The sequence below is a fragment of the Onychostoma macrolepis genome, chromosome 20 (genome assembly GCF_012432095.1).
Source record: "Onychostoma macrolepis isolate SWU-2019 chromosome 20, ASM1243209v1, whole genome shotgun sequence".
Lineage (NCBI taxonomy): Eukaryota > Metazoa > Chordata > Actinopteri > Cypriniformes > Cyprinidae > Onychostoma > Onychostoma macrolepis.
Window position 1 is genome coordinate 19993924 of NC_081174.1, and position 24459 is coordinate 20018382.

General features: G+C 36.3%; 1 protein-coding gene across 4 annotated transcripts in view; it reads right to left on the minus strand.

The window, feature by feature from the left end:
* The window catches only part of sash1a (SAM and SH3 domain containing 1a), a 287195-nt gene that overhangs the window by 256979 nt on the left and 5757 nt on the right, over positions 1 to 24459 (minus strand). The gene's annotated exons all lie outside the window — the stretch shown is intronic.

Below are 24459 nucleotides of genomic sequence, written 5' to 3' on the forward strand. Positions count from 1 at the left end.
TGAGGGAACTCACAGGATAAAAGACCGTGATGAACATGCCTACACACTATACACTTTATATTACATTTCTCCACCTCAAAAGGTGACTTTTGGTGCAGACAAAAAAAATAATATATATATATATATATATATATATATATATATACACACACACACATTTGTCTATATTATAGCAATGCACTGCTCACACAAGTCATTTTTAAACCAAGTAGCCTTCTGTTAGTCAACTGTTAGTCTTCAGTGAGACCTCACTAACAAAAAGGTTGTAGACCTCTGGACTACAGTATTTACAGACACATTCTAACATTTACAGGTACAGAGATGAACAATGAAAACTGGTGAATGAACAGTGTTTTGGCTTGGCGCAGTGTGATACTTTGGTCAAACTGTGGTTTTTGGTTTTGCACTCAGGAGCCAGTGGCCACAGTAAACCTCTCTAGAGGCAAACTTTGCAATTAAAGCAAGATGTCTAAACAACTCTCAGCATGAAGAAGCAGCTCTCTTTTCTGAGAAAAAGATTTCTGGTGAGTCATTCGTAGCTGGTACAAACACACACACACAAACCACACAGAAAGAAAAAGAAAAAGACCACAGACACCAAACAAACAAACAAACAAAAAACAAAAACACACACACAACACTAAATATACCAGCCCTAAACCACTGGCAAAAAAACATCTTCCTCAAAAGCAATGCATACTTCCCTTCAAACATCTTTTGCTTACTCTTCTATAAAGATACAGCTTTCTTTATTGAGAGCCACATAGAGCTTTCCCTCTGTGACCCTTAAGAGCCTGGAGGAATGCTGTCCCAACCCAACCAGAGCAGGGGCTTTGTCATCCTCTGTCGTTTTGCTCAGCAACAAAGGACATTTTGTCCTCTAAAATCAGTTTAGTATTCATTCAATCAAACACAAAAATCAACTTCTAAATTAGAAGCATGAGCATGAGAGAATTTGCTGCTTTTTTTTTTTTGTCTAGCAGCTCATGCAACTGTAAGATTAATATTAACTGTAAAATTAATATTAAAAAATATGTTACTTGACCACATTGAACTTTGATTATGATCCAGGCAATGTCTGTGGTAAGAGACTATATTCTTTTAGAATTGCTGTTGATGGACCTGAAAATGCAACCTAGGGAGTCTGTGTCTGTGCTAACTACTAGAGTCCTGAAAAATGTTCTTATGGTTCAAGGGTTCACTCAGTAGAAGCCATAGACACTATGAATTTTTGCAGAGAAATCATTTTACAACTGAGAAAGAGTTACAGACATGTTACTGCATGCAGCCTTGGAAAGCATGGCTGAAGCAGGCAAGGTTTTTCTATTAGCATGATAACTTACCTTTCCTAGATATCATTTCCTTTCCTCCTTATATATTTTGTATATATTATTATTTTCTTCATACTGCATGAATAAAAAGAAGCCTACATTTAGGACCATATTTTACACTCCAATTCTGATGTTATACTTTTACTGTTAATTTTTATTTTCAATGCTAATTCTCATTACTGTAATACAGTAATTTCTTTGGTAGGTGTCTCGGGGCCTCACAGGGGAATAATACTTCCTTAACCGCTGCGGAAGACTGGCAGACGACAGTTTTAAACAAATCGGTAGCAGTATTTGCACTGCATTAAACATCATCTTCCTGTATAATCCATTTAGGAATACAGATTAAATCTAAATAAAAATGACTTGAAGAGATGCAGTAAGAGGTCATATGGAAAAGGTACAAAATACACAAAAGGTATCAAATTATTCTTATAAATTTCCTATCATGATATGTGCTTTGAGAAAAACAAAACAAAAAAAACCCTAAATAAGATTGCATCAACCAAGGTTCATCAGGTAAGGCCTTGAGGTCATGTCTGACTAGTACTGGGCGGTATACTGGTTCATACTGAATACTGGTGTTTATTTTTGTTCTGATATGAATTTTTAAAATCACATGCACTGTAAAAAATCCTATTAACAAAATGTTGGAAGGGCAAAAATATTTAAGTTGAACTAATTTTATTGCTTGGGCTTAGTTGAGAAGACATATATTAAGTCTGCACAAATATATTTTTAAAACATTAAATGAATGGTTATTTTCAAATCCAGTCAACATTCAGAATGCTAAATGTTGACTAAACTAATAAAAACAAATCCAGCCAACACTGAGATCATTCTGCATGTGCACGAGCCTGAGTGACTTCGCGGGAGAAACAGCGCCGCCATCTTGTCAAGTTCACACTTCAGGTAAGTTCCAGTAAATAAATGTTATGTTTTTAAAAGAGAAAATCATGCAACATATTAGATTTTTTGGAGTGGACATTTAGAAAGTGTTTTATGAGTTGCATATCCGAAGAAAAGTGAATATAAAACCATGTATTTCAAGTTCAGGCGTCAGGTAAGTCAAGTGGAACTGAAATATTTGTAACTGTTACTTAACGTTAGACTGAATCAAAACATACATTTAAAAGGTGTAAATGTTTTATTTAAAACATTATACACAAATGTACAACATATATAAAAACATAGAATAAGCGTTGTATGATATGTCTGAGGGAAGCTTAAGTGAAGGGAATGTTGTCTTTCACCTTGTTTAATCCATAAAACGTATCAAAAGATGTGTTACTGTAATGAATTGTAGCTAATTTCAGCGTGTTGTATGATATTTTTGTGTTTCCGTGACGTGAAAAGATATGAAGAGATTGCGCGGTCTTTCTCTCTTTTACAAGAGATTACATTATGCTATGCAATGTGTAACGTTAACAATGTAAACCACAGTAATACGCTCATTTTAAGTTAACATGGGCATGTTGAATGGGTTTTTGCGCGTGTAAACTTCTGCAATTGTCCTGTGAAGTAAAAAGACGACATTAAACGTGACTAACAACAAGCCACGGTGAAATGTCGCTCTTTTCAAACGGGGTGGATTAACGTTAACTTGCACAGTGTTTCTGGTTATCGTGAATGGCACTTCGGAAGAGAAGTTCGTGAACGGAAATGAACAACTGAATCGTTTCACAAGGCCGTTCATAGCGTCTCAGTCAGTTCCCTAGGTAGTGAATCACTAGATTGCGCACACTAGTTCCTGCGCAAGGAAAGACCGTGATCAGTAAACACTGGCACAACTGATCAATCAATTTGTAAAACGTCACCACTGGTATTTATCAACAACAGGCAGGACCGTTATATTTTGATATTATTTTTATGCTATTTGAGATAACTTAGCCCTATAATATGAAATGTCAACTGAATAATCCAGTCAGCATCAGTGCTCCTTGTTGTGCAATGAAAAGAAAAGAGTAAAATAAAAAAAAAGGGTTGCAACTTCTGTTTCATCACAAATTTAATTAACTGATATTGATACATTGTAAATTATTTAAAGAAATTTACTTTTCTTTCTCCATCAGGGTGTGGCCAAAGGTTTCATTGGTGCCTTGTCATCATTGCAAGATTTCAGATGCAACCCAGTCAGTTCTTCCAAGGCACCAAACACTGGTTCGTGACCTGACCGCTCCACTGCAACTACATACTGTGTGTACTTTCAAGACTAGGAGTTTATTGTTTTCATTCCAGGTAATGTGTAAATGTTTAGAGTTTTTACTACAATTATAATGAGCTTTATTGTTCTACGCTAATATTAGTCTGTTTCTTTCTTATTCTGAGGTCACCGTAGCCACCAGATCCAGTCTGAATCCAGATCAGATGGTAGATTCTGCACCTAGAGATGACCTCAACAGCCCTGAATGTCAGCAGAGACCATGTCAGCTAGATGAGCTCCAGAGACAGATCCCCTGCGAAGACCCCTTCAGCCATCGGGACAAGACCACTAGAACCAGACAAGTCCTCTGCTCAATCTGACCTGTGTTGCAGCCTAGAATTAAACCACACCATGCTGGTTTCGTCTGGCCAGAGGAGAACAGCCCCCCCCCGACTGTGCCTGGTTGCTCCCAAGGTTTTCTTCTCAATCTCTGTCACCGATGGAGTTTTGGGTCCTTGCTGCTGTCGCCTTTGGTTTGCTTATTTGGGGACGCTTGGCTGATTGCACAGACATTATTGGAAGAGAGCTAAACTTGATGTCAACACTGAATCACCAATGAGCTGACTTTAACTGTTTGACTCTGTAAAGCTGCTTTGACAATCAGTATTGTATAAAGCGCTATATAAAAAAGGTTACTTGATTTGTTTTTATATACTGTAATTTTACTATAACTAACGCTTTTTTTTTTTTTTACTCCTGCCTCACATTAAATATGTAATTGTGAACAGTAATAAGATTTTTAAATGTTTGTTTGCTAACATTGTTTAGTTTGTTTAGTTTTTTGTTAGTTCTTTAAACAAAGTTTAAACTGAATTTTGCCGTTGTATTACAGATTTAAATGAATTTTCTGTTAATTTACTGACCCTTAGGCCACCCAAGATGTAGGTGACTCTTTTTCTTCATTCCTGTATGTTTAGTTTGTATGAAAAATGTTATGAATGGAGATTGTTATTAAATAAAGGCTATTATGTGTTGTAAAGTGCGTTTTTAGTGATTGATAAACACCAGTTAATCATTTATAATAAATTTGTTAAACTATAAAAATATGTGTTTATGTAGTGCGCCAGCAATTTCTTATGATACCCAAATAACACATTTTAATTGACATAACTTGCTGTAGTCTTCTAAATGTTTGACCAATTAAAACATTTTAGTTGAATGGACTATAAAACTAGTTCACTAAATGTTGAGCCAACTAAAAAAAAAAAGATTCAGATAACACTTTGAAGTCAGAAATTGACTGAACGTAAAATTTCTGTGGAACTAGTTACTAAATAATAATTAGTTGAAACCACTTGAAATTTTTTACAGTGTGAGCCAATATTTTATTCAATAGAACATAGATAACAAATGTTTAAACTGAGAAATTTTACAATTTTATGCACAAAATGAGCTCATTTCAAATTTGATGCCTGCTACAGGTCTCAAAATAGTTGGGACGGGGGCATGTTTACCATGGTGTAGCATCTCCTCTTCTTTTCAAAACAGTTTTAAGATGTCTGAGTATCGAGGTTATGAGTTTCTGGAGTTTTGGTGTTGGAATTTGGTCCCATTCTTGCCTGATATAGGTTTCCAGCTGCTGAAGAGTTTGTGGTCGTCTTTGACGTATTTTTCGTTTAATGATGAGCCAAATGTTCTCTATAGGTGAAAGATCTGGACTGCAGGCAGGCCAATTGAGCACCCGGACTCTTCTACTACGAAGCCATGCTGTTGTAATAGCTGCAGTATGTGGTTTTGCATTGTTCTGCTAAAATACACAAGGCCTTCCCTGAAATAGACGTCGTCTGGAGGGGAGCATATGTTGCTCTAAAACCTTTATATACCTTTCAGCATTCATAGTGCCTTCCAAAACAAGCAAGCTGCCCATACCATATGCACTTATGCACCTCCATACCATCAGAGATGCTGGCTTTTGAACTGAACGTTGATAACACACTGGAAGGTCTCCCTCCTCTTTAGGCGTCCGTGATTTCCAACAAGAATGTCAAATTTGGACTCGTCTGACAAAAGAACACTTTTCCACTTTGAAACAGTCCATTTTAAATGAGCCTTGGCTCACAGGACACGATGGTGCTTCTGGACCATGTTCACATATGGCTTCCTTTTTGCATGATAGAGCTTTAGTTGGCACAGCAGATTGTGTTTACAGAGAGTGGTTTCTGGAAGTATTCCTGGGCCCATTTAGTAATGTCAATGACAGAACCATGCCGATGAGTGATGCAGTGTTGTCTGAGGGCCTGAAGACCAAAGGCATCCAACAAAGGTCTTCGGCCTTGTCCCTTACGCACAGAGATTTCTACTGTTTCTCTGAATCTTTTGATGATGTTATGCACTGTAGATGATGAGATTTGCAAAGCCTTTTGTTTTTAAAGTATCCCAAAATCTTTCACAGATTGGAGAGCCTCTGCCCATCTTTACTTCTGAGAGACTCTGCCTCTCTAGGACATCCCTTTCATAGCTAATTATGTTACAGACCTGATGTCAATTAACTTAATTAGTTGCTAGATTTTCTCCCAGCTGAATCTTTTTAAAATGTCTTGCTTTTTCAGCTCTTCGTTGCCCTCGTGCCAACTTTTTTGAGACCTGTAACGGGCATGAAATTTGAAATGAGCTCATTTAGTGGACATTATGTCCAGTTTAAACATTATGTTCTCCATGTTCTATTGTGAATAAAATATTGGCTCATGTGATTTGAAAGTCTTTTAGTTTTCATTTTATTCAAATTTAAAAAAACGTCCCAACATTTCCAGAATTTGTGTTGTATAAATAGAGACAAAATTTTGTGTGTGAAAATTTGAATAGGTTAAACATACATTGTACAAAAATCTGTATAAAAAATAAATAAAATAAAATAAAAAATAATAGAGCATAATGTACTGTATTAAAATGAAGGAATGTTACAGTGTAACAATTATAAATGTACTATAATGCAACCAATGAAATTCTGAATATACCACTAAATTTTAAAACGTTCCTTTACATAAAGCCAGTCAAACCAAGGCTGCAGTAAAGTTCTTCTATGTTCCACAAATGTGTGAGGAAGAAAAACTCGTAACATCTCCCTGATTTGAGCCCTCCCAGATCCTACAGAGCATTACATTTAAACAGATAGCCCAAGGAGAGATAAGGACAGACACTCAAATCAATGCACAGAGACGTGAGTATGAAGCAGTCAGAAAGTCTGGATTTCCTCTGTACACTGCCTGCTTTAAAGAAGACTAATGTCTGTTTTCTGCTGAGCTCTTCAAACCCTATCAGTCAAAGAGACAAAGAGCCAAAGTACAAAGACAAACTCAGACCAATCACATGCTTACAAAAACACAAACATACACAGCAGCCAGAGCCAACAACGCTTTTATTTTACATCCCCCTTTAATTAAAAAAAATAAATACATAAAATTAAAAAAAACAGAAATTTTTAGAATTTAAAATTCAGTGTGGTCTTCCTCACACTGCGACTACACATTCATTTAGACAGCTGCTTAGACAGGTAGTTTCTTCACCACTCAGCCTTTATTAACAATCAGAATTGTGGGCTTAATTAGGTTAATTGCTCTGGGAATCTCAGCGCCCGTCTACAGGGCGCCACTTAGATTCAGACACCGAGTGGCGTCTTCATACAAATCCATTGTCCATGTTTATGCATTTGGGAACAACTGACCCATTTAAAATGATCTACATGATGATGACTGTGATCAGTGGCATCTGTCACAAGCGTGATTACACAGACTGTATAGGGAAATAAAGCTTTTCTTTTTACACTGGCCTGAGATCCATTAATGATTTAGCATTTCACAAATATAAACATGAAAATATGAATAACAGCATACAAAAATTAGCTATGGTAGGGCATATAATGATACTAGGGTGTTATGAGAGGTTATCGGGGTATTGCTATGCACATTCTATCAAAGGTGTTCTGAGTGTTTATAGCATGTTGCTACACAGTTATTAAAGTGTTCTGGTTAATTGCTAGGTGGTAGCTTACGGGATCAAGTCAAAAGTGCCCATGTCCATGTCTTTATAAATCATATTTGCTGTAAAAAGCACAACACATTTTCCAAATTCTTTCTATGAAGCCCATATTTATAAATACATTATAAAGCATTATATATTCTTAAGGCATTATAATGAATGCATAATACATTATAAAAAAAACTTATGTTATATCATCTTATAAATAATCATAATTATAATACATTATAATGCTTACGTATTTGTGGTTATAACTTTTAAGATTGTGATTATTTATAATGAACATCATATTAAATCTATTTTTACATTTATAATGGACTACATATATCTTGACATTGTTTATTTAAGATCTGCACAGTATCTTACTACATCTTGTAAGTGGTTAGGTGTAGAGTGTTATTTGAGTGTTCCCTGTGAGGCTAATATTCATTTTGATGTGAGCTAGTTAATTATTTCAACTAAACAATATGTTAGGTTAAACAATATTACTACTATACTTATAAGTGGTCTTTGCTTGCATAAGAAAGATGGCAAGATGTGAGACTTATAATACATTATAACTATGGGAAATATAATCCATTGTAACTTAAGTGGATGCAACGTGTTCACTGTGTGTTATAAATCATCATACTCTTAAAAGCTATAACCACAAATAAGTAAATATTATAATACATTAAAAGTGTTCTTATGAATATTCATAAGATGATATAACATAAGTTTTTTTATAATGCATTATGCATTCATTATAATGCCTTAAAAATACCCTTATAATGTATTATAAATATGGGCTTCATAGAAAGTGTTACCACAAATTCAAATTGATAAAACAAAGTAGTCTTACTTGGTACAAGTTTTAAGACAATAGTTGAGAGAAAAATCTGAATGCATCATGTTGCTTGGATTTTTAACTTTTCTAGTGGGAAGAAAGTGCTCAATATGGCTCAATAGATTTAAATCGCCTAGCTGGAAAATAACCAAGATGGCCTTGTGAGCAGTAACTTTGGATATTCTCATAGATATTGTTCCAGACATTTCAATGTAAATCCATAGGATTTGTCCAACTGTTTTATTAAATATGAACAAATGCAGCCCTTAATTACATATTTTTGCTAGCATCTGCAGAATATGATGTTTTACACACAAAATTATTTTTGTGTAAATAACTAAGGGCACTGATAAAGGCATGTTGACTCTGAGGTTGTCATACTTTTGGCATGAAAGCCTGTTGACAAGAAGTTGTGATGAAGATTGTAGGGTCATGAATAAATATCACTTCAGTCACAGTCACATGCACACAAACAACCACCTATTGACGCGTTAGTATTGGCAGCATATCGCCCTGTCTGCCGGACAAGTGTGACGAGACAGAAAGGGGGGGGGGGGGGTCAGGGAAGGTTATGTGATGGATCTTTCCGGAACGTGACAGTGAGAGAACATGTCTGATGAGAGGAGGAAAAGTGCTCTTCAAATGCCAACCTCCATCAGAGGGAGGTCACATCAGAGCATTGTGGGTAATGTGCCACACGGCAGGGAGGTCATTGAGGTCCAAGCCTGATAATGAAAAAACCAGAAACCGACCAGCAAAACAGGACTGAACAAGACGTTGGGCACAACAGATCCATCTACAAATGCCAACGAAGACCTCTTCCTATTTGGCAATCAGCAAAATAGTCAAATGGGTGCTGTGAGACAACGGTCAAACAAACTTGGAATATATACTAATAATATATATTTTTTTAAATGTAATTGATTCCCGTGATGGCAAAGCTGAATTTTCAGTAGCCATTGATCCAGTCTTCAGTGTCATATGATTCTAATATGCCGATTTGTTGCTAAAGAAACATTTCTTATTATCAATCATGTAAACAGTTGCTCTGCATTTTTGTGGCATAGAATGTTCAAAAGAACAGCATTTATTTTAAATAGATTTTTTCTTCTCAACCAAAAAGACAAGCAATGCTTCTGCCAATGAGCTTCCATGAACTATGAGCCACCGGGGAGAGTGTTTACAATATCAGTGCAGAGTCACTATCAGCATTCTTGTCTGTGAATCACTTAACCTGGACGACCTTAGAGTGCGTCTCTTCAAGACATCACAACCCATTTGGGAGAAGTCATCCAGTCTTATCAGACACACATCCCTATTCTCATGAGGTCATAAGCTATCCGTTCCAGGTTGGCAGCCACAGAGTGATGTGGTGATGATATTGCCCCTGAGAACCACTGCGGGAAATAAAACAGCATTGAATAAAAGGTTTTAATAAACATGGATCACAAGTTCTATCTTGTTGTGTAAACATCTGTCATGTGTTTCAGAGCTTACAGTCAGTCTGTTTTGATTAAATACAGCTCAACCAAAAAAAAACACCCACAAACCATAAACCCTACACTTCAAACAAGACAAGGTCAGGAACAGAGGAGAGAGAGCGATAAAGAACGAGAGACAGAGGGGGCTGGTAGCTGTATTATGAATATTTTGACCCTTTTTTGTGTGTCTTGTTGTGTGGTCTCTGTGATTAATGGAGTAAAATGTGTCCTCTGGTTCCATAAGGACTAAAATCATTCGATTGAGAGGGATAAAGTGCTTGTGTGTGTCTTCATGTTCCAGTGTGTGTGTGTGCATAGCTGGTCTGTCCAATGAAACATAATGTACACAAAAATGTAGACTACCAATTTAAATAGACTTTTATCATAATTTGGGCATGAGGTAAATTTTACACTGCGTTTCAGTTCTGATTAGTTTGTATTCAACTGTAAAGAGTGCCATCACAGCTGTTCAGTGGCTCAGGGTCATTAAACAGAGAGATTAATGGCTTTTTACTACTCAGAGTGCTGACCGGTGGATTCACAATGCACACACTTTCTAACAAATGAGCACAACGACAGACAGGAAATGCTCATGCATCACTGAGCAACAACCAGCCGTGGGGTCCAATAGCCATCACCTTTGACCACCGAGCTTAGTACGCTTAGATATTGACCTTGGCATGCTGGGTAACCTGAAATGCTGAGTCATCTCCATTAGTGGATCAAAAATAGATACAGAAGTGTGCCAAAATGACATTAACCCAGACAATATATTCAGATTCAGTTACTGATTTGCCAAAAAAAAAAAAGTTTGCAATTTCAACCATTACAGCAGTAAAAAGTCAACAATTATAATGAAAGGTTAAAATTTTGTAATTACAACACTCTGTTGACAAAAATATAAAGAAAAATATCTAGAAAGAATTTAATTATAATACAGAAAAGAGGATTATAATTATGCAAGGGATTATATTTTCTTGATGAGAAAGTCAATTGAATTGATATGTTACAGTTTCAAAAAAACTTCCATTAGTTTGCATATTATCATCAACTAAAATGTTCTTGCTGTCAACTACAATTATATGCCATTATAGTTAGAATACAATGGACAGAAATGAAAGAAAATAACATGAAATATTAACTAAATTTAAAGGACATTATCAAAGGTCTGCTTAAAAAAAGTAAACTGCAGATATTTCTATGATGTGTTGATTATCTGTGTTATATTTTTTCATGTATTATTTAAATACACCAAGAACATACTGCATTTGCTCCATACTAAGCAATTAATTTTTACCCAATACAAGTCCATTTACGTCAGTAAAGCCACAGCAGTCTCAGACTAGACACAGCACAAATACAAACTCTAATCCTTAAATATAGATGAGCTGTCTAAAAAGGCAACCCCAGCCAAAAAGCCTTTAATTTTGTCTGGGTATTGGAGACTGTGGGTCAATGGGTCACATATGCCTCATCATATAATGTGGAAAGTGATGAGCAGAGCATTGGAAAATGAATCAAATGTGTCTAAATCTGCTCTCTGTTTTATGCCCTCTTGCCATTTTCTCCAGGCTAACATTTTATGGTTTTTAGCTCTCTCAGCATTCTAGTCTTGCAGCAAAGAGGCATTAGTCCAGCCCAAATAGTTAACTGCTATAGATATGGTTGGAACAAGTACTAACAGTGGCAGTCTTGACAGTATTCGTGCTATATGTCTGTAAATGCTAGAATACATTTGAAACAAACTTTAAATAGATGTTGCTGAATAAAGAAGATGTGCAATCCCAGAACAACCCAGAGGATCTTACATGCAACTCCCCAGAGAGCATCCAGACGTGATGTTTGTCTAGCGTAAAGCATTTTGCATTACTCCAAAGCCTGTGCCTTGCAGAGTGTTTACACCAGAGTAAAGATGATGCATGACTGTGTGTGTGTGTGTGTCACTGTCAACATCACTATTTGTTCGTGTGTGTATGAGAGTGACAATGTCCTTGATTATAACACCCACTGCAGGCAGTGCCAAGTGCAATGTTTGTTTGTATCAAATACTACAAGCACATCAAAAGCTCTTCAGTACCAGGTACACACATTCTACAACCTACTACCTATAATATATAACCAATAAGACCCGCTATACTGTGCTTCACATAGACTTAACGAATCATTTTGACAGCTCATCGAAACACTGATTATCTAAAATTTACATTAAACTACTTTTTAGATAGTACAGCACATGCTGTAAAACAGGCTTTGGGTGCATAAAGTCAAAAAATAATTACAATACATTATAGCTGGCTTATTGGCTAGATGCAGTGACATGCAATATGAAAACATTATTCCATATTGCATGTCACTCAAATTGTTTATTGACTGAGGTCAATGATTGTGTCTTCATCAAATTGTGGGAAATTGTTTTATGTATGTGTGTCTGTACAACTGCATCATGTAAAGAAAAAAAAAAAATTATCAATATCTGTAGTATAAATAGGCAACTTTATTTTGGCAATGTCCACAATGTCCGTCTATGCATTACCGCCAATGCGTGCATTCTCATATTTAATTTATACACTCTAAAAAAAAGTGGTGCTATATAGCACTAAAAGTGGTTCTTTGGCTCGTAATCATAGGGGAACCACTTTTGGTGCTGTATAGCACCAAATCTTGGTGCTTCAGTGGTTCTTCAGCGGTTTTTTGGCATGACTGAGGGGCTATATAGCACCACTACTATATATATATATAGAACCTGTTAAGCTCTTGTATGGTTCTTCAGTGGTTCTTTGGGGTGATTAAGGTGCTATATAGCACCACTGCTGTACAAAGAACCTGTTAAGCCCCTTTAAAGGTTCTTTACGAGCCAAAGAACCACTGTTGGTGCTGTTTAGCACCATTTTTGTTGAATAAATACAATGCAACATGGCACCTCTTATGGTTCTACATAGCACCATTTGACAAAGGTGCTGTATAGTGGATCCCCTATGATTACGAGCCAAGAACCACTTTTAGTGCTATATAGCACCATTTTTTTTTTTTTTTTTTTTTAGAGTGTACAGTGAAGACTATGCAGTTATTTTACATTTGATTATTACATTTCTGTAGCGTACCTGAACATTTATTTTAGACTGAGCTGAAAAACACTGTTTATTGAACTTGTGTCTTTGTTCTATTGTATTTATTTTCTGCTATTGCTTGTAATTTGGTTATCTGTAGAAAAGATTTTTAGCACTGAGCCCACAGTAGCAGCCAGAATTGTTTTTCCAATTGTTTATTTTCTTTATTATTTAAAAAAAAAAAAAAGTGTAGGCCTATTTTTTTGTTGTGAATATCCCAACTGAGGTACAGGATGTGAAAATTTCAGATTTATGTTCATGTTATATATTTTGGTTGCATTTCTGAGTTAATAAAAATGTAGATGTTTAAAATAGGTATACAATATCATAATATCGATATATCGATCAATATACTCTGTATCGAATCGAAATTGTATTGTAGAATTTCAAATATCGTATCGCTGGGTATGAGAATCGATATCGTATTGTGACTAACCATCCGATTTACAGCCCTAGTGTGTATGTAAGTGTATTACATAAAGACTTATTTGCACTAAACTGACAGTCCTAAACGATTGTCTGGACTGGCCTTATAAAAGCAGTTGCTGATGTGTTTCTATCCCGATATCAGTATTCTGTCTGGAGTCAGTGGAGTTTGTGAAATCCAGCAGGCAGACGGTCATCAGGCCATCAGGAACACAGCTTGAATCTCAACAGCCTGAAAGCACACTCATACACACACATACACGCCACACCGTTATGTGGACAAATTTGAAAGGCTCTTTTATCGTGCATTTCTACCCTCTTCCCTGATGGTACATAATGTTCCCAATCACACTCATTGCAATCTATTTTCCTCCAGACAAAAACACTAAAAAAACCACAGTGTACATTTTAAATGTATTATTTGGTTAACAAGATAACTAAACATAAATAAATGGATAAATTTAATGGACACCTCTACACAATGTGCCCAGAGCAAAATTGAGTGGTCAAACAGTAGCTTACACAGCATTATTATGTAACTGTGCAGTGTTTGCCACCCACCTTGATATACACACTGTGACAAGGTGAGTGAAGACACACAAATAAACCACATGGTTTGTTTTAAATAAAAGAACAAAAATTAAATGAGAAAATGGTACTTGGACAGAGCGAAGGTCGAGGACGTGCAGAGAGCATTTGTACCAAGTCAGAGCAGGGGTCCTGGGGCATTCCTATCCTGATCACCTGCGATATGCTTTTAACTGTGAGGACACCCCTGTCCACGCAACAGAAATGAGTCTGGTTTACTTTTCATTTAACGTAATACATCACTGATGACTCTAGGGCCACGTTCACACAGCAGCAGAATACGGTCCTGTATCGGAGTCCTTAATATGGTTACATTCACACACAGTTTGGTTATTTTTGGGCGTGACCATTCTGTAACCGAACTCATGTAAATTTTCAGGACTCACAACCGCACTCTCGGAACATACGCGCTCTGTGAACAGAACAACTAGTTGTCCGTCACGTCATACAGTGTGAGAGAGAGCTGCTCTGCCACACAAACGAGCGTCTACCATGTGTTTCGTGTTTTCATGTGTTTTCGGTAACTTACACTGACGGAGAAATGAGCTGCGTTTCATCTGAAAGTTTTAGATCCAGACAGTTTTCCACCGAAGCCACTCCTGTCAGTTTTGTGTTCTGCTTGCGATTCAAATACTCCGCTCTCCACCCAAATTTAAAAGCTGCTGTCAGTTAATGAAGATTTGACGAAGAACTCGCGGCTCTAGTGGACTCTTGTCGTGTCAGAAAGTGATAAGACTTTCAGTTTTATGGACATCGCCATCTTTGATTTTACTTTGGTCACTGTCGCTATGGTTACTGGTAAGGAATACAGGCTTGACTCCCGTTGCACGTTCATACAGACAGTATTCTAAACACAACTGTAAGCTGCTGTGTGAACGTGACGTTTCGAGACTCACACCTGTAAAGTAAATGTGGTTGTCAATCCCAAAACCTGACAGTGTAGCCTAGAAGACAAGTAGCCTAGAAGAAGTCTAACTGTAAGGTTGCACTGACGTTCGAAGGCAGCAAACATTTTACGACAACACACATATCCTCTATTCTAAGCCTTGCTGATTATTTTGGACAACCCACTCTGTACATAGCACATTTGTCTTCATTTAGACAGCAAGCGGAATATCATCTTCAAAGCATTAATGAGAACATACCATCCAACACATTAATCACACCTAAATCACATTTGTAGTCATGCAGCAACACATTCCTTGCGATCATTTTGTCTGAAGGCTTCACATTCTTTATTTTATTAGGAAAAAAGCCTAATGGTGCTTAGCTGTGTGTTAATCATTTTGTACATGCCACTGTGCTATTCAAAAGCCCCTCAAGGATGACTGCCCTACATCAAACTGAGTTGGTCATTTGCATGCCAAATCTACAAATGTAATATTTACATTTGTGCATATAGCTGTTTGAGAGCATACTTCATTTATTACAGAGAATTACAAAATAACAGTCCTGCTGTTATGAAAATATGATACAGGTCTCAAGGCATGTAGAAATCTGTTTACCTTGTTATCCAAAAGTCATAAGCGAAATCAAAACTATAAATTGATATTAAAATGGTGATGGAGTGACCTCAGTCCAGAAGAAAACACTTGCAGTACAATGTAACAGCAGAAAAATGACAGAAAACAAGCAATACCAGAGGATGGAAACATATCAGGCGAAGATATCTGTGACAGCACATCAGCTCTGAATGTGTGTCAGTGGAACAGACAGGAAGAAAACACACACACACACACACACACACACACAATCGAAGTAGACAAGAAAGAAAGAGAGAAAGTGGTAGGAAGATGTGAACAGATGCGCTGTTGCTCTGAGTGTCAGTTGTGATTAGCAAATAAATAAAACAAGCTTGGGTCCGAGCGCTGTGTGTATATTATGTGCGTGGGTGAACTATGCTTATCTAATTACACACCAAATGCAGCCCAAACCTCTGACCCCCTCTGTGCTCAACTCAATTACCCTCCATGACAGAGTCACAGCAATACAGAACCGCAGCAAATCTATGCTAACAAGACAGCCTAACAGCATCTATTTGGGTTTTTCAAACAAGTCCATTGACTCAAAGATCTTCTTTTTGGTAACGTCCTGGAGCAGCTATTTTCCATGAAAGACAATAGGTATATACAACTCTTATCTACTTGAATGCTTACAGAAATAGCACATCACATATCAAAATCAGCAATAAACTTGGTTGTTTAACTGCAATCTTACAGCCACCATATTAAGGGTTACGGTTTCGCCAGTTCACATTTATATGGTTTTTGAATAAACTTATTTTGATTCCCCTGGTGGATTTTGGCATCTTAGAAGGTTCAGACTAGTTTACACCCCCTAGGTTAAGGCATGTTGTCTCTAGCACTAATGAACTAAATATTCTTGTAACGTCTTTGACCTTAAGCTGCTGACAGGTTTCACTTTCCCTGAATTGCAATGATTGTTTCTCTCATTAGTGTAATAGATTGGGTGTTATACCTCAGTTTATATGAGGCAAAAAAGGTATTGCACTTTGGAGCCAGAGCAAATATTTGATCACTGATGCCAAAATATCAGAATTTTAATGGATGACTCAGCTAGAGGACAAGAACAGACAGAGCAAACATCTACCAATAACAGGCCAACTGAGTAAAGTGGAAAATATCAACAGAAGGAATGGGTCGTTGTCTTCTAAAATATGGCTGACCAAACCATCTGAATTTATAAAAACACATTACAGTGTTGTTTTGTGTCTAAATGCACTGTGCTTTTATGGCATGCGTCTATGCTAATATTCACACTCTTAACCTAAAGCACCACAGCACCATGTCTGAGACTGTGTGGCACTTTGAAAAGGAGACATCACGGTTCCACATCAGTAGGAGCAGTCCACTCTAGAGACCGGGAACTAAATAGTCCTTATCTGCACGTTTACAAACAAATAGAAGAGATATACATTACTACGGGTGTGCGATATAAAATTTTTTTTAAAAACTCTCAATATTTTTGGGGATTTTTTCGATAACGATAATTAGACTATATTTTGCCGAGTGTGTTATTGTGCTGATATCTGACTACCGTAGACAGCTGCAGTTTTTGATATTCTTCATATTCTGTGTGGTCAGTTCACATCAGTGATAGAAATTAATCTTTTCATATAAGGTTAAATTGATTTTCACCTTTTATGGGCAATTTTACCTTTAATAAAGCCATTTTTTTCTAAAAGTGTGCATTTTTAAGTCAAATTGTTACATTTAATCCGTCAATTAGAATAATAAGACATTTAGGCTGTTACCAAAACAAATGAAACCAGTATCAACAAAATTAATCTTTGCAGAAATTGCATCTGAAGTGGCATTTAGATGCAGTTACAAATGCATAATGTTTTGATATTTTAAACATAAAACATTGAATACTGATATTTGAAATTATTTAAAAAAATAAAAAGATACTTTAAGTGTGAAATTAAAATCGCCAGTAGGTGGCAGCAAGTCACTTAACAAGTGAGTCACTGCGACTGATCCGAATCATTTAAACGGTTGATTCATTCAGGAACGAAATTGTCTTGTTGCTCAGAGACGCAAAACAGTATATATATATATATATATATATATACACACACACACACACATTTTCTGTGATCATTTTAATGCATTTTAATAGACTGAATCATGCAGTGAAAAAACACTCTAAATGCACACGTGCACCGTTTAATCCACTAGACTTCATCATGTAATGTAGTGTGCACTCCGTAGGTGTTTTGTTTGGTTTTTGCAAAATAATGTCAATAATGTCAAATTGCACATCGTTAAAACAACAATTACGATATTATCGCAGACGATATATAAATCACACAACCCTATACATTACCATTCAAAGGTTTGAGGTCAGTAAGATGTTTATTTTTTAATGTTTTTGAAACATTGAAACTTTTTTCTTTTCAATATAATGCACCGTGTTATATTAAAAATATTAATTTATAAAAACAACTTACTGACTTTTTTAATATTAGACAGTGTATAAACAGGGCTAGGGCTGCAACAAACGATTATTTTGATAATCGATTAATCTAGCGATTAATCGACTAATCATCTATTATTCCACTGATTAAATCAAGTACACTTTGATTATTCATCTTTTGCAACTAGTTAAAATATTAAGTTACACATATTCTAACATAAAGGTCACTTCAGCTTTAGAAAAGCATATTACTGTTTGTAATTACAATTATTATACAATTAATTGGTAACACTTTACAATAAGGTTCATTAGTTAACATTAGTTAACATGAACTAAGAATGAACAATACTTCTACAGCATTTGTTAATCTTAGTTAATGTTAATTTCAGCATTTACTAATGCATTATTAAAAATCACAAGTTGTGTTTTTTAACACTGGTAAATGCACTGTGAACTAACATGAACAAACAATGAACAACTGTATTTTTGTTAACCAACATTAACAAAGATTAATAGTTAAATGTAATAAATGCATTGTTCATTGATGTTAATTAATACATTAATGTTAACAAATTATACCTTATTGTAAAGTGTTACCAATTCATTATACAAATAGATGTATTTGGCACACAAAATGAGATGACAGACAGAGACAATTAGCTACATGAAAAAGTAACTGAAAGACACATCTTTCACATTCTGCCGAGCATCTCCTTTTGTAAGTCATATAGATAAGAAACAAATTAAAGGTAAGTGATAAGACGCTTTGGACAAACTATTTTATTCACAACATAATGTCTTAAAATACCTTATAGGGTTATGATAACCAAAACAGTCCTGAGCTAGATCAAGCTTTGATCTCTGTAAACTAAACTATCACTTTAATGAAATTATTTTTTTCCCACTAATAAAAATATTTTATCATTAGCTAGCTCCACACTGGAGAGCTGCTTTACAGAAAATCAAGTTGTAATTCTAACTGAAAGCAACACTGACTCTGGTTTTTCCATGTTTAATACCGTAAAGCTGTTTGAATTAAGGTTATCTATTGCATAAAGTACTATATAAATAAACATGATGTGACCGGACTTTACTGGAGTAACGTTAAGTTACTGAAAAGCAGAGCTCATGCAAAAATCCACATCGTTGTACTCTGATGCATTTTTAACTGCTGCTTTCACACTGCTTCCAGATTTTGTTGTGTTTATTTCGTTACTGAGAGGAAAGCGTGCAATATATATTTACATATTCATCCAAACGCCGCTCAGGTTCGGATGCGTTTTCTCTGAAGCGCTGTCTGTCTTCTTCTCTTGAATTGCATCCATGAGAGCTGAATTACAGTCTTGCGCTACAGCGCCACACTGGTCAAACCTCAGTATTGCAGGCTCTTACATTAGGTCATATGAGAGATCAAACGATTACTCGACAACAAAAATGTCGACAATTTTTTATTGTCGACGTTGTCGATAATGTCGACTAATTGTTGCAGCCCTAAACAGGGGCATGAAGTGTCATTGTGAATCAATGTGGAAATATAACATTTCAAGTAAAAAAATATGTATATAAACAATAAAATAACTAAATCAATGATCAACAGCTCCCAGTTTGCACATTACTTGCACTTTTATAAACCTGGATATATTTATTGAATTATTTGCATTTTTCCCACATTATAAGTCTTGGAACAATCATAAAAAGATGGTGTATACACATTATGTACTTTAACAAAGACATTGCAGAAATAATAAATATCTAAAAAAAAAAAACAATGCTGCATCCCATAACAACAACATACAGCTTGCAAACAACCAAAATGATTTCTAATGAAATTATACCGCCAATCAATCAATCTAGTCCTAATGTAATCAAGGAATCATTTCTCCACTAAATTGATTCAGTTTAATTACAATAATCATCTTCAATCATTCCTTACAACGTAACCATACAAAAGTCTACCCTGGTCATGTTTATTATAAGCAGCAGTCATTTGGTGAAAGGAGTTGATCAGTTTAACTGATGCAACACCCACATCATGTTATGAAAACATTTTGTGATGCTATGCCTCCATTTTGGTGACCTTGACTAGTGACACAAAGCAGCAGCTCAAAAGCCAGAACTGTCCTTTACGAGCATTTACGTACTAAAGTTTCTCACCAAAACCATCAGACTATTGTGACTGACTTTTCCTCCACGATCATCATTAAACAATGAAGCATTGCCAACACAGATTTAAATCCCATCTGTGACACAAAGCTGTATCTGATTGAATGTGTTGTTAATGTTACAACCTCTGACCTTTCATTCTATTTCCATCATGTCTAAGGCATCTAACACACGCCAATGGCAATTTTTCTCAAAACCGCAAATGGTTTTGCTTCAATTCAGTCATAACCTCTGGCTCTTTAAAGAACATGTGCATTGGTCTTGGACAATTAATCACTGTGAATAAGGCCAGTGACACCATAAATGTCACAAAATATTTTACTCAGATATAATTTTTTTCATGTGCATTTATGTTACATAATTGATTCAGCGGGTTTTAGCTGAAGTGCAGAATTTTTATCAAGATTGTTTCATCTGATTAATCTATCTGCTTCACGAAATTACAGTACTTGTACTGCATTTCCTTGGTATATTCATGGTCTTTCTAAATGCAGGATTATCTTTCTTAAAGAAGCTGTTGACCCAAAAATAAAATTCTGTCATCATAATTTTTGAAGCTTGAAAGCATTCCATTCTTTGCAAAGGCAGTAAATAAATAAATAAATAAATAACCCAGTATTTTTACTTTTGTGAATCTTCACCTTTAGGTCAATTACACATTTAACAAAGTGCTTTGAATACAGCCCTTTGTCCCTTTTTATAGATAGGATAGATCTGGTACCTAGACATGTAAATGATCTATATTTGGATATGTGCAGGTATTTGGATATGTAAATCAACCCTTGAATGTCCCACATTACTATTGCCATGCATTTGCTCTAAAATGATTGTCATTTGTTGATTTACGTTACACACCTGTCCTTTCCCAACCCCTGTCATTAGATAGCTCTGATTACCATCCCCTAATTACAATTACAGATTTTGTTTAGTTGCTCCTTCATGCATATTGAAATGTAAATTTTCTCTTCTATGAAGAACAAGGTCACGTCTCGTGGATGCAGGGCTGATGGCCAGGCGCCTGAGAAGAATGGAAGCACAGAAGCAGCGCGTAATGACATATTAAATAATCAAGTAGAAAGTAAATGATGTTTTAAATAAATAATTCTGATTTAATTACTGGTGAAATCATTTATTTCCCCCGATTTCATTGGCTCCATCTGTAGAAACACGGCCAGTGGCAGAGACACAAAACAAATGCTTTAGTGCAAACGACCAACTGTTACTGCAAGTTTGGAGAATTTGACAGGAAAGGTTAGGGGCTATAAAGCTGTTCAGAAGCCTGAAAGCTTTTTTTTCTCTTCAGTGAGAAGGACTCGCTGTTGTACAAACTGAGATCATCAGACCAACGGACTGATGATTCACTGCCTGACATTTACATGAAATATTTCTTTGGTGCCTCAGTATATTGGCCTTTATATGTGGATTTCGAGAAATCATGTTCCATCAACTCATCACTGAGCTTAGCAGATTACAGATGAATATTATCATCGTTCTGCCATAGATTGAAACGGTGTCAAAAAGGTAACAAGTTGAAACAATGAGAACTTTGGAAGAACAACTAAATTTGTTTGATTTGATTGAGACCTTTAATAGACAGTAAATTAGATATCTATGAGACAGCACAACTGTCTATTGAGCTCTGCTTTCTGAGATGCCTGCAAAATAATCAATATTTAATGCACAGAAATTCTGAGAAAGTCTACACACATTTTCCACTGTTTTCTTGAGGTTGCCAAACCTTTTCATTTTTTCCAGTCAAATATTGTGGAACTCTCCTCTAATGCATATAAACACACCCCTAAACAGGATGCAAAAAACAAAACCAACTGTGGTTGGTAAATTTACATGTCAGTGGAAAGCAGAATAAGCTGAATTGTGTGCTTTTAGTGCGGTGTACTCGCATAATGTGGCAGAAAAATATGCCTATGGGACTGAGTATGCATGTGTATGTGTGTGTGTGTGTGTGTGTGCGCGTGCGTGTGTGTGCGCGCGTGTGCGTGCAGTGGACAGTGTCCTTTGGCAGTCAGTAAGAATTAAAGTGAGCACCCAAACTATCACACAAACACAGACATGCAGAGATGCACACAAGCAAACAGCACCACAGGCCCTGCTCAACCCTTCATAAAACACCGAAACCCTATTACTATAACAAAATTTTAGAAGACAAAAATGTAGAAAGTAATTTTACAGTGAAAATTCTGGGAAATGATAATATCACTAAATTAATGATAGAAGTAGAAATTGCTGGATTGTTAAAATCCACAAACAACCACCCCTTCACAATCCCAGTACAAAAACTACCACTAAATGTTGCCATGGCAACCGACATCCCAATCCTATTTCATCTGTCCTCCCTCGTTTTCTGTACGCTGAACAGAATCTGTCTGAAAATCAGCAGTCATCATCGCACTTGTCAAAAATCAAAGAAAGGCGCATATGGATTTAGAATTCAATTTGCAGTAAAAAAAAAAAAAAAAGCACAACTCCATGAGCAGAAAAGCACGCACACACACAAACCTTAATGTGGACCTTAATGGTATAATAGGGATTAAAGCTGAATAAATGTGTCCTGTGCAGACCCTGTCAAAGAGCATTATAAATCACAGGTAATTAGATGCCATCAACCCCCATTTTCCTCTCTTTGGTGGAATGTGTTTATGTAAATGTCACCATGGAAACATAAGGAAGTCTCAAAGAATTCCAAAACAGGTGGGAAGAATGTTCAGCAATAATGGAGAAAGAAAAGCGGCCTCTCTACCTTTCATCTCACTGCACGCTCACGCTGTAAGTCACATTAACGGTACAGTAATCAACTGAACCTAATGGTTTTAACAAACAGCAAGAGCACTAAGAGAAAGAAAAAAAAATGCTCTTATGCACTTATTTTCAAACACTTTCTATTTATTTACATGCACTCTACTCGTTTTCTTCTTTTGTGTGTTTGTGTGTGCTGCATTAATTAATAGCTTAACAGAATGTGCACCAACACAAAAATCTCCCAGTTGGGCCATTCTTTGACATGTTATATGATGCCTGGAGATTCGTTGTTAACACACGACATGAATGGGTTTGTGCCATATGGTGTAGTTCTACAACCATATTACATGCAGCTGTTGTAAACAGTACATGCAGTTATGCCCATTGGGATATACAGTATGGTGGGTTATTTTAGTGTATTGACAGATGTCATTCCGCCACATGCTGATTTGCAGTGTCATCATAAACTGCATTCTTACAACAACAACCAGTATTAGAGGCCAATTTGACTAAAAATCAACAAACAATTGAGCTGTTAAGCAAAATAATGCAAATAAAAAAAACTCAAGGAGGCTGCAACACAATAAACCCTTTGCGAAGCCTTTGTTACTGCTGCTGTGTCCAACAAGCCATGGCGCTCTCACGCCACACATCATGTTCTCACACAGTGAAAAATACTTTACGGAGCAAAAGGAAAACTGACACAGCAGGTTACTTTAGGTATGAAACAAACAAAAAATTCAAACAATAAATACCGTTTTATGTCTCTTTATTGTGTTGTGACCGATTGTTGTAGTGCCGTAGTCCAAGTCATAGACATATATAGATGCCTTATTCGACCGCTCCAGGCACGTAGATGTGGCCCCCATCTTGGAACGGTCCACTTGACATCATTCACCATACAGTAGGTTCGCACAGAGCCGTTGGGATCGCAGACCATCGGCTGTGCCAGATTGTGGCATTTTTCCAATATTCAGTGATTACTATGGTGAATGAGGTCAAGTTGACCACTACAATATGGCGGGCGGTTTACGTATAGCCAAAGACTATAGAATACCCAAGACATGTCACTCGTATAGTTTTGAATGGGGAAAAATGCAACGATCAATATGGCCGCTCAATCGCAGGAAGCCCCGCCTTCTGAATGAAAGAGCCAACCACTAATCGGTAAAGTCAGCACGTCACTGCAGCTGCCGCTAGAAATCCCGGTTGCTATAGAAACAGTCAGCGTTCTGAGACACGCGTTTAGGACTGCGCATGCACACTGGCTGATCTAGCCTGAAAAATAAGCTTTTTATAATGCTATTTGAGCAAAAGAAAGTTGTCAGATTTCTTTGGTGATTTCAAATATGAAATTTAATCGTAAACTTAGTGAACAGTTTTGGAGAATTTGATGTTTCCCCATTCAAAGAGATAGGAACTGCACTTAGATGCCCGAGAGGCGTTTCAAAGATGGCCGCCGAGTGACATGACTTGTCTTAAAGAGACTTTGGTATAGCGACTTTGGTCGCTAATGAGGCATCTACTTATATATATCTATGGTCCAAGTGGCACGAGAACCGATCATCTCTTTCCTCGTTATAGCATGAAATAAACATGAATGCACATCAGAAGGTATTTTGTTTAGAATGAAATGAAATGCCTTTAACTGAAAATTGAGAAA